The 14,639-nt window shown below is 44.6% G+C and overlaps 1 protein-coding gene across 1 annotated transcript in view; it reads left to right on the plus strand.

Annotated features, from left to right (window-relative positions):
- The window catches only part of LOC149440871 (uncharacterized), a 207,510-nt gene that overhangs the window by 64,902 nt on the left and 127,969 nt on the right, over window positions 1-14,639 (plus strand). The gene's annotated exons all lie outside the window — the stretch shown is intronic.

Genomic DNA, 14,639 nt, shown 5'->3' on the forward strand with positions numbered 1-14,639 from the left:
CTCATACTTCCTTGACATCAACTCCCCCCAACAATACTGTCCTCTGCCCCCTTCACTGAAGTTTACCCTTTTTTACGTCATCCCCCCACATTACTGTCCTCAGACCCCTCCCCAAATTACTGTCCTCAGCCCTCCCCACATTACTGTCCTCAGCCCCCCCTACGTTACTGTCCTCAGCCCCCACATTACAGTTCTCAACCCTACCCACTTTAATATCCTCAGCCCCCACACACCACAGCCCTTAGCCCCCCCCCACATTCAGTCTTCAGCCCCCCCTTCACAATAATGTCCTTAGCCCCTTTAACTTTGCCCCCCACTGTCCTATCTTACACAGACAGTGATTGACAGACAGTGAATTATTGCTAGGACTGCCCTTCATCCTAGCAACCAATCACCTGCTTGTTAACCTCAGGCAGCTCCCACCCTCCATCTAGAACTGTCCTGCCTCCCACTGTCAGCTTTGTGAGGATGACCGTGAGACAGCTGGAGGAAGAAAAGGCTCCTAAATGGCAGGACTGCATGGGTCCAAGTGGGACAGTGACTCGGTCCGCGTCGGGACCCCGTTATGCCATTTAGTGATGCCTGCTGTAGATTTAGCTTAAGGTCAGGCTGGAAGGCTCTGCAGATCAGGCCTATGTCACCATCTCCCTGGTTCTGGAGGTCCATGGAAACTTCTAGATGCTAGTGGGCAGAGGTACAGAGACAGGAATCTGAATATTTATGGGAGTTTGACCAATCCCCAGGCAAGAGGCCTGGTGGGGTGGTAAAATGGGCCCATACATTTTGAAGAGCCTAGCCAGTGAGTTAGTCTGGTCTGTGATCGAGTGGAAGATAGAGCGCTGAGGATCATGAGGCTTGGGAGGGAACCCAAGGGAAGGGGGGATCTGCCTCCAGGCTGCAGCTGAGCAAGGAAGGAAAGGAAGATAGCGAGGGATCTTCACTACCCTAAAGTCTGATACAAGAGACATTCTTTCTAGCATAGGAAAATTAGCACAACAGAAGGCCTGAACATCAGTCTTATCCAAAACAGCAGGATTCAAGAGGCCGTATGAGGTCCTCTACACCGCCAGGGCCTACAATGGAGAAAGCTGCCAGATATCCAGCATGCTTTCATAGGGATAGTGTTACAGCTAACCTAAATCCCTTGCACTGGGACACTTCACAAAGAACCCAGGTGGGCTGGTATTTTCCACAAATTATTGGGAATTTTTGAGAGTTTCACCCAGGGAACATATAGCTCCTACGAGAGGAACATTTGCTATTAATTTCTTAGAGACTGACGTCTTCAGGTTGTTCTACCAAGTCAAGTTGGGCATCCCATATTCCCTTATCCCCGTCCAAGTTGTTTTCCCCTCAATAAAACAACATAAACAAGCCCATGGACTGGTCATTGACTGCGGATGCAAGTTGAAAATGCATGTTGCCTGGCTATGCAGAAATAGGGGGACCCAAAAATCCAGCGGCCCTCTAGGGCGTAGTGCTACACAGGTTTTATTGTCAAAGCTTAATTGAACAAGCTGAAGTTAGAAGCTGATTGGCTACCATGCACAGCTTCACCAGATTTTGAGTGCTCCAGTTTTAGTAAATCTCCCCCAATATATCAGTACAAATGTTGAAGGCAAAGCTGTCTATTTTCAAAATCAGTATTTTCTTCACTCTAGATTATATCCATATTATAGTTTTGGCACTCATGCACCCTGGGTGTTTAGCCCTGGCACATCAGACTCTGGTGTTTAGATGCAGGTGGAAGGCACAGGCGCACCATCCAGCCCAGCTGCCTGGAAAAAGTCTGAGATGATTTTGCGGCTGGATGGTGCACCGAGAGATACTAACATTTATGGCAGTATGTTCCCAGAAACAAATGCTCAGAATGCAGACTGCTTGTGTTCCAGGCAATTGTCCCTGGTCACATACTTCCCTAAACCTTTGTACTGCTCACTGAAATATCCAACCACAGCAGCTTTCAGACTCTCATAGAGTTGTACAGACCCAGAAGTGGGGCTCAACAGTATGCACGTGCCTTCCACTCGCACCTATATGCCATAGTCTCATGCACCAGGGCTAAACGCCCAGTGTGCATGAGTTCCAAGGCTATAAAATGGATACAATCTAGAGTGAAGAAAATGCCAATTTTGAAAGCAGACAGCTTTGCCTTCTCTTAAATTTGTACTGACATGCTGGGGGAGATTTAAAGCGGTTCTAAAGGTTCATTTTTTTTTTTCTTTGGAAAATAACAAACATGCTATACTTACCTATTCTGTGCAGTAGTATTCCACAGAGTAGCCTGGATCCCCCTGTTGGCTCCCCGCAAGCTTTCCTGGCCCCTCCCTCCTGTCAGGTGCCCCCACAGCAAGCAGCTTGCTATGTGGGCACCCACTGCTCCATGTGTCCATTCACACACGGAATTGTGGCTTGGCCCCACAACCTCTCTCTTCTCATTGGCTAACTGGCTGTTTTGTCACGGCTTCTAGTTATTCCATCAGAAATGATCATCCCTGGATGAATATCATGTGGCATCAAGCTTTCATCAATAAACATTTGAAAGTGGTAAAAAAAAAGGTGTCATCCGCACTCTGCGAATGTTAACTTATGTTTATGATTAAAATGCTAAATTATACATTTTCCACATTGTATTTCAATTATTTCTAGCCTGCTCCTATTAACGATCCTGAAGTTTGTAAAATCTGCTAATTTTTTTCTAGAATTCTGTGACACAAGTTTACTATACACTGTGAAATAGGCCCTACTGTGTCAAACATTTCACAGAGTTTGCCTTCTGAACTACAGAGGAGCTGAGGAGTTGCTGAGGAGTTAGCTCTGCACACCTGTGATCCGTTTTCAGCTGACAGTCACAGAGCCAGTTGTGGCTTTGAAAAGATCCCGACCATGTGGTCAGGATCCACTCAAAAGCCTGGACCAGCACCTGACTCAGCCTCTCAACGATCCGCTGGAAGCCTGAACCAGCTGCTCCCCCTCCCCCACAGCTCAGTGCTCCAGTGAGCGCTGGAAGGGGAGAGCAGAGAGCCGGAGACTGACAGTCAGGGCTCTTTGCTCAGAGTGGAGGGGGAGAACTGAGTGATTGCAGTGTATGATTGCTGAATTCTCTGAGCAGATCTGGCGGGGGACAGATGCAGCATTGGATCAGTGCTGCATCCACTTAGGTGAGTATAATGTTTATTTTTTCTAAAGCCCAAACTCTTTTAAGCAGGAGTGTCTTTAAATTTAGTTCTGCATGTCTGCAGTCAGCAAATGCCAATTTGTAATCTAAGTTTGGTTCAACTTCCTAATTCTGGCTTTAAGTTCTCCGTTCTGGTAGTAGGTGGCACTGTCACCTCTGGTATTAGTGCGTACTTGGGGCTGGCTGATGCAAATTTTCTTCTCCCCAGGCTGTGGCCTAGGGAAGGTGTATGTGCTGGAGTTGCCTCTTTAGGCCTGCTAGCATTAAGGAGCCTCGATGTGCTTAGGTCTGGAGCTTAGGCCTGTTGCTGCTGACTTTATCTGGAGGCAGGATGGTGTTCCATGGCAGCTGGCTGACTTTCCTGCAGAAGATTAGGAACAGGATGGAGTCTCATGGAGTTTGGTTGACTCTTTCTGATCCAAAGAGGATGCTGCCTCGACTTATAGGTCCTTTTCCTGTGCAGTGATGTATGAAGTATCGGAGTAATAAAATCCTTTCTGTTTCAACTAAAAGTGACTGGTGCCCATCTGTCTACATGTCCCACTTTGCCTAAGTGATCTACCTCTGATGTGAAATGTCCATCCACCCTGTCTCTGGCTGTACCACCTTGCTTCCAGAGGTCCAGGGGGTGCTCCAAACCTATACAGTGAAGGAAATAAATATTTGATCCCCTACTGATTTTGAATGTTTGCCCACTCACAAAGAAATGATCAGTCTAAAAATCTAATGGTAGGTGTACTGTAACACTGAGAGACAGAATAGCAACACAAACTTCAAAAGAAATGATTGTCTAACAAATTATGCACTGATTTGCATGTTCATGAGGGAAATAAGTATTTGATCCCCTATCATTCAGCAGGATTTCTGGCAACCAGGTATCTTTCATACAGATAACAAGCTGAGATTAGAAGCAGTCTCTTAACCTCCCTAGCGGTCTGATTATGTCCATATTTCTGTGCTCAAAGCGGTAAATTTTTTTTGCATGGAAATATGTATTTTTTTTATTGCAGGCCTGTCATTTTTAGGAATAACTCACTGAAATCTGTCCGAACAAGAGTCTAGTAAACATCCCGGGTAGGATAAAACTTGAAACACTAAATCATAAATTATAATTTAATAAATAATCATAAAAAATAATATAATAATAATACATTTAATTCAATAATATAATCAAACCAAAAACACTGAAATTTGAAATATAGCGCCAAGTTCGCACAACACTGAGCAAAGTCGCAAAATCGTTTTCAGTGTCTGATGACGAATTTCCCCACGAATCATCACTCAATTCTGCAAGTGGTTCTGATTTACTATCGCTGTTCTCTAGCTGGTCTAAAACGGCTTTTGACCTAAAGGGACGCTTTTTGGACACCATGGACGTTTCTCAGTTTCCAGGCAGAAAGAACAGTAAAAATGCAGGCGGGGCACAGGACAAAGCACTAGGGACAAAATGTATGTGAAATGGTTTGATACAGTAATGTGATATGTGATTTTAGTGATTTTAGTGAATGTCATTTTTAAATTTCCCGCCGTTCCATCCCCCGTATGACCCGACGCTCGCAGGAGATGGAACCCAGATGACAGATGCCGGCATCCGCCGGATTACATTGCCGGGGACACTGCAGGATGGACATCGCGGGAGCGCAGGACAAGGTAAGTGATTGAGGGATCACGGAGCGGCGCCGCATGGTAAGCCCGAGTGTAGCTCGGGGTTACCGCTTGTGGTACTGAAACTTTACCCCGAGCTACACTCGGGAATACCGCAAGGGAGGTTAAAGGGAAGACACCTGTCCACAGGCGCAATCAAACAATCAGATTCCAAACTTTCCACCATAGCAAAGACTAAAGAGCTGTCCAAGGATGTCAGGGACAAGATTGTAGACCTACAAAAGGTTGGACTGGGCTACCAAACTATCTTTAAGCAGCTTGATGAGAAGATAACAACAGTTGGTGCAATCATTCACAAATGGAAGAAACAGAAAACAGCTGTCAGTCTCCCTAGGTCTGGTGCACCATGCAAGATCTCACCTAATGGAGTGTCAATGATCATGAAAACAGGAATCATCCCAGAATTACATGTGAGGATCTTGTCAATGATCTCCAGGCAGCTGGGACCACAGTCACCAAGAAAATAATTGGTAACACACTACGCCGACAAGGACTAAAATCCTGCAGTGCCTGCAAGGTCCCTCTGCTGAAGAAAGAACATGTCCAGGCCCGTCTGCATCATTCAGATGTTCAGTGGCAAACTTCAGAGGAGGACTGGTTGAAAGTGTTGTGGTCAGATGAGACCAAAATCAAGCTCTTTAGCATTAACTCAACTCACCGTGTTTGGAGGAGGAGGAATGCTGCCTATGACCCCAAGAACACCATCTCAACTGTCAAACATGGTGGTGGAAACATTCTGCTTTGGAGGTGTTTTTCTGCTAGGGGGACAGGACAACTGCACTGCATCAAAGGGACGATGGACGTGGCAATGTACCATCAAATCTTGGGTGAGAACCTTCTTCCCTCAGCCAAGGCATTGAAAATGGGTCATGGATGGGTGTTCAAGCATGACAATGACCCAAGACACACAGCCAAGACAACAAAGGAGTGGCTCAAGAAGAAGTACATTAAGGTCCTGGAGTGGCCTAGCCAATCTCCAGACCGTAATCCGATTGAAAATCTGTGGAAGCTGAAAGTTCGAGTTGCCAAATGTCAGCCACCAAAAGTTAATGACTTGGAGAGGATCTGCCAAGAGGAGTGGGCCAAAATTCCTCCTGAGATGTGTGCAAACCTGGTGGCCAACTATAGGAAACCTCTGAGATTGCCAACAAGGAATTTGCCACCAAGTACTAAGTCATGTTTTGTGAAGGGGATCAAATACTTTTCCTTCATGAACATGCAAATCAGTGCATAATTTGTTAGACATGCATTTCTTTTGATTTATTTTTTTTTCGTTGCTATTCTGTCTCTGTGTTACAATACACCTACCATTCGACTTTTAGACTGATCATTTCTTTGTGAGTGGGCAAACATTCAAAATCAGCAGGGGATCAAATACTTATTTCCTTCACTGCATATATACAGTCATGGCCGAAATTGTTGGCACCCTTGATATTTCTCCAGGAAATCATGTATTTCTCACGAAACGTATTGCATTAACACATGTTTTGCTATACACATGTTTATTCCCTTTGTGTGTATTGGGACAAAACAAAAAAAGGGAGGAAAGAAAGCAAATTCGACATAATGTCACACAAACCTCCAAAAATGGGCTGGACAAAAGTATTGGCACCCTTTCACAACTGCGGATAAATAAGAATGTTACAAGCATGTGATGCTCCTGTAAACTCACCTGGGGCAAGTAACAGGTGTGGGCAATATAGAAATCACACCTGAAAGCAGATAAAAAGGAGAGACGTTCACTTAACCTTTGCATTGTGTGTCTGTCTGTGCCACACTAAGCATGGACAACAGAAAGAGGAGACGAGAACTGTCTGAGGACCTGAGAACCAAAATTGTGGCAAAATATCAACAATCTCAAGGTTACAAGTCCATCTCCAGAGAACTAGATTTGCCTTTGTCCACAGTGCGCAACATTATCAAGAAGTTTGCAACCCATGGCACTGTAGCTAATCTCCCTGGTCGTGGACGGATGAGGAAAATTGATGAAAGATTGCAACGCAGAATAGTCCGGATGGTGGATAAGCAGCCCCAAACATGTTCCAAAGACATTCAAGCTGTCCTGCAGGCTCAGGGAGCATCAGTGTCAGCGCGAACTATCCGTCGACATTTAAATGAAATGAAACGCTATGGCAGGAGACCCAGGAGGACCCCACTGCTGACACAGAGACATAAAAAAGCAAGACTACAGTTTGCCAAAATGTACTTGAGTAAGCCAAAAGCCTTCTGGGAAAACGTCTTGTGGACAGATGAGACCAAGATAGAGCTTTTCGGTAAAGCACATCATTCTACTGTTTACCGAAAACGGAATGAGGCCTACAAAGAACAAAACACAGTACCTACGGTAAAATATGGTGGAGGTTCAATGATGTTTTGGGGTTGTTTTGCTGCCTCTGGCACTGGGTGCCTTGACTGTGTGCAAGGCATCATGAAATCTGAGGATTACCAAAGGATTTTGGGTCGCACTGTAGGGCCCAGTGTCAGAAAGCTGGGTTTGCGTCCAAGATCCTGGGTCTTCCAGCAGGACAATGACCCCAAACATACGTCAAAAAGCACTCAGAAATGGATGGCAAAGAAGCGCTGGAGAGTTCTGAAGTGGCCAGCAATGAGCCCAGATCTAAATCCCATTGAACACCTGTGGAGAGATCTTAAAATTGCTGTTGGGAAAAGGTGTCCTTCCAATAAGAGAGACCTGGAGCTGTTTGCAAAGGAAGAGTGGTCCAAAATTCCGGGTGAGAGGTGTCAGAAGCTTATTGATGGTTATAGGAAGCGACTGATTTCAGTTATGTTTTCCAAAGGGTGTGCAACCAAATATTAAGTTAAGGGTGCCAATACTTTTGTCCAGCCCATTTTTGGGGTTTTGTGTGACATTATGTCATATTTGCTTTTCTGCCTCTGTTTTATATTTGTTCCAATACATACAAAGGGAATAAACATGTGTATAGCAAAACATGTGTTAATGCAATACCTTTTTTGTGTGAAATACTTGATTTTCAGGAAAAATATCAAGGGTGCCAACAATTTCGGCCATGACTGTATATGTGTGTGTGTGTGTGTGTATGTGTATATATATATATATATATATATATAATTTTTTTTAATCAATGTGTGAATTCCAACAATTAGCCATTAGCAAGATCGCTAGTGGCAGATTCATCCCTCAGGCAGTACCCTAAGGGCTCGTTCACACTTGGCTGTTTTACCAACGCTTGCCAAATGCCCCTATAGCGTTTGGCAAACGTTGGTCCGGCGTTTGCGGAGCATTTTTAATGCTCGGCAAACGCTCCGCAAACGCCACATGCGCGGTTTAGTGGCGGTTGCTAGGTGTTTGCCGAGCGTTAATAACGCCCCACAAACGCCTATAATACAGTTTGAATGGTGTTACCGCTCCGCAAACGCCCCGCAACCGCGTCGCAACCGCACCGCAAGCACCGGCCGGGCATTTGTGGAGCGGCACCATAGACGAGAATAGGAGGCTGCAAAGCCTCCTGACTCGACCAGAGGCGTCCGTTTTGGCGCGACGCAACGCGACACAAACGCTCCCGTTAGAACAGCACCATGTACTGTAATGTGCAGAATTGGCAGAGGCGTTTGGGAAGCGGTAAAAACGCTTCCCAAACGCCTCTCTGCTGCCTGCACACAAGGCTAGTGTGAACATAGCCTAAGTCTTGCCAAACAGTGATAGATTTTTTTTTCCCTTTCTGCTGGCTGGCAAAATGCCACATGTAAAGCAGTTGCATCTAATTGAATGCAGCTGCTATTTTCTACTTATTTTTTTTACAAGGGATGTTGGGCAGGATGTGGGCAACAGGTACACTGACTGAACACATTTTTGCCAGTTCCCCAGGAACTGGCTGAAATTCATACAGTGTACAGTTCAGCCAGCAGTCCTTACAGATTTCTCCATTCATATAAGATGGATAGAGGAATTTGGCCCCAACAGGACCCTCCACTGTTGGAATACATTGATTAGTGGCTGCAGCTAATGATCAACAACAAATTGAAAGTAAATTAAACAATATGTCCCTTAGACAGAAATATATTAAGCAATTGACTTATACTTACCAGGGCCCCATCGCGATCCAGCGTTGAGCACGTGAGCCTCTGCTGTCCAGGGACTCTCCCTCTTCATTGGCTGAGACCACAGTGGGAGCTATTGGCTCCCACTACTGTCAATCACAGGCAGTGAGCCAATGAGAGTGAGAGGCTTGGGGCAAATCCACAGCTGTGTGTGTGAACGAACACACAGAGCAGTGGCTCGGGAGCGAGCCTGCTTGGGTGCCCCCATAGCAAGCTGCTTGCTCTGGGGTAACTTGGCAGAAGGGAGGGACCCGAGAAGAGGAGGATCGAGGTTGCTCCGTGCAAAACCACCACACAGAGCAGGTAACTATAACATGGGGTTGTTTTTTGTTTTTTTTTAAATTGCCTTTTAATATCACTTTAAGGCTCCAGTCAATCAACTGATTTTCTAAAGAATTTGTGAAAGTTTATACAGTATGGAAGATATTTTCAGATTTCCTGATACCTTGTGTTTCTAGGATAATTAAAGTAGCCATTGGAATGAACAAAGCTTGCAGACCACAAGCTGGACAGTACTGTTGTAGGACTTGTTCAAACAGAATGCACTGTAAGATATTTTCCTGCAACTTTCAGCTCAAGCAGAATGCATGGTCGTGAGAAAATACTGTACATTGATATCAGTAGAGGATCTTCTCACCATAGCTTTGCAAGTCTAATGTGCAGGTTGTGTTTTCCTGCCATTTGCCATTCAAGTCAGTTTAGCCTTGCAACAGAATGCTTCCAAAAGGCAAAAATGTATGCACTGTGTATTATATAAACCATCATCCTCTAAAATAACATTGTTTTTTTTTTTGTCTAAAAATTATTTCTCTGAGCTTTGTTACTTTCAAAATTTGAGAACAAAATGTTCAACAGCTGTACATCCTCAGCATTTACAACCGTTAAAAAGTGATAGCTTGAGAGTCACTGAAATAGACAACAAGCAAACAGGCATGCATCCAAAGTTCAGAATTTAGATCACTATAACATTAATATTCATCCCATTGCTGAAAATGTTCTTTGGCAGTAGAATAATCCCAAACTATGTTCTTTGTTTGAAACATGCAATGGTCTGCAGAAAGATGCTTTGTTTTTGTATTAACTCTTCTACTTTGCTTCTAATTGATGTTTCTGTATAGGACAGAGGTTCCCAAACTTGTCTGGCCTATGCCCCCTTTTTCAGAAAAAACAAAATTACTCAGTGCCCCCCCCCCCCGGAAATATACATGGAAAGATGTAGTGACAAATTTTTATTGTTTTATGTGTATATGTAGTGCTACCTACAGCTTAGTAAAGAAGGATGTTGTAAAATTCTAAAGTAATTTTTGTAAAATTCTAAAGTAATTTTTTTTTTGATCAACCATAGTAACATTTGCATTACACACAGCAAAGTAAGACAACAAAGGATAATGTTAAAATAACAGGAATAACAATAAAAAAATCCTAATGGGAAGGATGAACCTAGTGTGCTGCTATCAATTTATTAATGTTCCTGACATGAGGGCACCAAGACCAGTCTATCATTGGATCGTGGGAGAACTCTGTGTGCCTGGGAAGTGGAGGTTTGGATAAGTATAAGGGTTTCTCCTCTCCCCTAGACAAAATGAGCAACCACACTGCAAGGGATAATTTTTTTTTTTTAAGCCTGGAGCTGGTTTTGAGACCTATTGGACTTGATGACTGATCAGTTATAACTTGTTGTGTGTTTATTTGGAAAATAGTAATCGCTATGACTTTAACTCTGTTACACAACAGATAAAACATGTACAAACATTTTTCATAGTTTTTTCTTCTTTCTTTAGGCTTCCACCCCCTCCTTATTTTTATTCAATGCCCCCAATTGCACCCAAGGATTCTACCTCCCCTGCCCCTTCTTTCTCTGGATCATCCCAACACCCCTCCAAGGGGCAGAGTCACCCAGTTTGGGAGTGTAGGACAGTGTTTCTCAACCTTTTTTCTCAGTCAAGGCATCCTTTAAAATGATGGACAGTCCCGAGACACACTTTAAAATGATGGACAGTTTTGAGGCACCCTTTAAAATTATGGACAGTCTTGAGGCATCCCATTCTAAAAGGGGGTGCCTCAAGACTGTCCATAATTTTAAAAGGGCACCCCATTCTAAAATGTGAAAACTGTTCTAATAGTTTTATAGAACGCAGCAACATCCATACATGTAGGACGCCCAATATTAGAGGTGATTTATTCTTCCAAAGCAAATACACTTTTACATACTGGTACTGACTAGTATTCCAATGTTTCTTTTCTCCATCAGTTTTTCTCCATCATTGAGCTAATGCGACCCCAGCACTGATGGAGAGGGGCAGGGGAGGGTCAAACTAGGATGCTGTGCAGGCAGATGATATCCTCCTTATGACCTGATGATGTCATTGGTTGTCATAACTTCGGCGGCTAGAAGGTTGTAATGATGCACAATGGAAACCTGTGGCTTTGTGTAACTAACAGTCTGGCTTGTCCCACCCGTTGGCTTGTATACAAGTTTAGGGCAATTTTTAGATATTTTGCCAAGGCACCCCTGAAGAAACTTCAAGGCATCCTGGTTGAGAGAGGCTGGTGTAGGATATCTACGTTATTTTTCCAAATAACAGGGTAGTTTTAAAGGAGGACTCGCATAAATTACTTTTAGGTTGTTCACTGAAATTATTTTGCACAGTAAAAGAACAAAACAGACAGCATACCTTGTGCAGAGTCTTCATTAAAATATTAATTATAAAATACTTCAGATACTCACAAGGATTCTTGAAAGAACAGCATGTAAAATACAGTTGCCATCCAGGTGTGGATCCCATTGAATCAATGGAGACAAACGACCACGTTTAGGACCCATAAAACCACTCTCTGCCACTGTCTAAAATGTGCATACTGACACCTTTTTGAGAGTAGTCTGACAGTTGTAATGCATAAATTGGCTAATGAAATCAAGAACATTCAAATGTTTAGATTGATTGAGCCTAAAAGATCCGCCCTATGAAAGACTCACCAGGGTCGTAGCTGCCAAACGGCTATGGACTTCCTTTGTGACAGTGCTGATTGACCCAACAATATCTCATGCTTCTACATACCAATAGGAGGGTTATCAACACAAACCTGTTGCTTTGTTCTCGGGTTAGATATGTCTTTTCACAATGGGTGCATGCATGCTAAATTATGTGTTTCTAAGTACACAAAATATGAATGCCTAATAGTTCTCAAAATAGCTCAGCCTCAGTGTCCGTTGCGGGGGGGAGGGACCGTAACATGTCGCTGTGAGACTGCATGGTGTTGGAGCTCCGGCTGCCCGTCATGAATGACAAGCCCTAGAGCCTACCTGAGCCCGGTCCGTGTGGCTGCCAGTGCACACATCTTGTCCGGTGGCCGCAGACCCTTTGGGCAGTCGGTCGTGGCAGAGGGTTCTGGAGGTTCGCCTGTGGGTTTGCAGGTCCCTCAGTGGCTAGTGGCTTGTGGCCAGAGGAGCACCGTGGATCCAGTGGAGTGGAGTCAGGAGGTGATTGCGTTAGAAGAGAGAAAGGATGCTGGGAGTGCCTGCAAGACCACCTGTGTAACTGCAATGGTGGCTGCAGAACTGCCTGAGCGGCGGCTGGAGTCCCGGGAGCTTCCGGCAAGCCAGAGGATACAATGGGGAGAGAGGAGGAGTTGTGCACAGAGGAAGGCCCCCGTTTAGTACTAGCTACCTAGAGGTACTCCAGGACCCTGAACTTGGGAGAACCTCTGTAATCACACGTGATGCCATAGTGACCCTGACTGGAAATTCAGCTTGAAAAGGAGTAACCAGGGATAGGGTTGTCCCGCAGTTGTGGCACAGATGGTGATGGAGAGTTGCCGCTGACAGCAGAAAAAACCCTTAAAGAATTGTAGTATCTATTGCAAATAAGTGTCTTTGGGACTATTGTGTGGAAGGAAAAAAAGCTTTTTCGGGTGGTCTCAGGGAGTCTTGGGGTCCAACGGGACTTTTTTTTTTCCTGTAAAAGTAAGATATTGGGACCCTAATAAAAGAAGAAAGAGGGCTATCTCAGGGTCAGCAATCTTGGGACAGAGGAAAAATTAACTTTAAATCCTCAAATCCTGTCAAGGGGTGGGGGGGGGGGGAATCAAAACCCCTCCAAATCAAATCCAAATGCAAACACAAGCACAATAAGAAAAATACATTCCCCTGCAGGAGAAAAGCCCAGAGACCCAATTTCAGGAGAAACAACAGCAAGGAATTAAAAAGTATAATGGAAATCTATCTAGACTGTCACTTGGGATACTGGAATAGAGCCAGATTACAGATCCTATAAACAGGGAAAGCATTAGGGAACAAGGAAACTTGGAACAGCAAGGAGCAATGTCACTAATGCCTACAAAAACGGAAATGGCAGAAATGTTTGCGAAATTAGAGCTATCCATGAAAAATGAGATGGGGACTTTACGCAAGGACTTGGGCCAGATATTAACCCAAGTTGAAGAAGTAGAGGGGAGAATGGAGGAATATAAGCATTTAATTGATGAATTAGAAATGCAGGTGGAGGATTATACCTTCTTCTCTCCAGTACACATTTCGTACTCAAGACGACTATATAATGATCGAGCTGAACTATATAATGATCGCGCATGGACAACTAGAGTCGTTGGTTAGTTCCAACATAGAGGTTACGTCCATCTCTGTTCACGCTCCTGTCACAATGAGACTACGGGTTGGAGGGAACTAGGATAAAATAAATATGTGGAGATTAAATGAGATGCCTATACATGATCCTGAAATAGAGAAAAGGCTAAGGCAGGAAATTGAGCAATTTTTTTTAGATCAGTGAGACTGAGGAGGTCTCGGTGGCCACAGTCTCGGTAGGTGCAGAAAAAAAGAAAGAACGAGAGGAAAAAATAAAGACGGTGATGGAGGAGCTTTATAAACTAAAACAGTTACATAAAAAGAAAATGGGTACAGATATATATATATATATATATATATATACATACATATATATATATATATATCAGAAGATAATCCTTAAAAGAGAAGAATTAAGAGCTTATGGAACAGGAATCGAGAAGGATATTTAACTTGTTGCCGACCGCAGATAGCCGAATGACGGCTGCACTGCGGCCGGCCAGTTCTGAGTGGACGTCATATGACGTCCCCCCAGAACGCGCGGCGCGCACCCGGCGATCTCCGTGATCGCTGTGTCCTACGGACACAGCTGATCACGTGATGTGGTAAAAGGCCAATCACAGCGGCCTTTTACCACCTGATCAGCGGTGTCCAATGACACGCTGATCAGAGGGAAATGCAAGTGCCGGTTCTTGGCTGCACTTTCCTCACGCTGTCAGATCGTGAGGAAAGTACTGCCGAGAACCGGCAGTTGTCAGAGCGGGGATCGGCACCGATCATCAGGGCACTGATGATCGGTGCCCAGCAGTGCCACCCGCAAGTTCCGCCCACCTGTGCCCAGCAGTGCGCCCACTAGCTCCGCCCACCTGTGCCCAGCAGATCACCCACCTGTGCCCAGCAGTGCACCCACCTGTGCACTGCTGTGCACCAGCCAGAGCCTGTGAAGAGGAAAAGAGCGACCGCAGAAGGAAGACAGCTGATAGGTAAGTGTCTGTGCGGCTGAGATCTGGGCAGAGCAGATTATACTACTGCAGCCAGGTATGCTAGCTGTGGATGGGAGAGGGAGGAATCCCGGGCTGGAGCAGGGGTCAGCACAGTGAAGTAAGTGTCATTGGTGTCAGTGATACTAATGAG

This window comes from Staurois parvus, unplaced genomic scaffold (genome assembly GCF_062004578.1).
Source record: "Staurois parvus isolate SC_StPar_1 unplaced genomic scaffold, SC_StPar_1.0 ptg001051l, whole genome shotgun sequence".
Lineage (NCBI taxonomy): Eukaryota > Metazoa > Chordata > Amphibia > Anura > Ranidae > Staurois > Staurois parvus.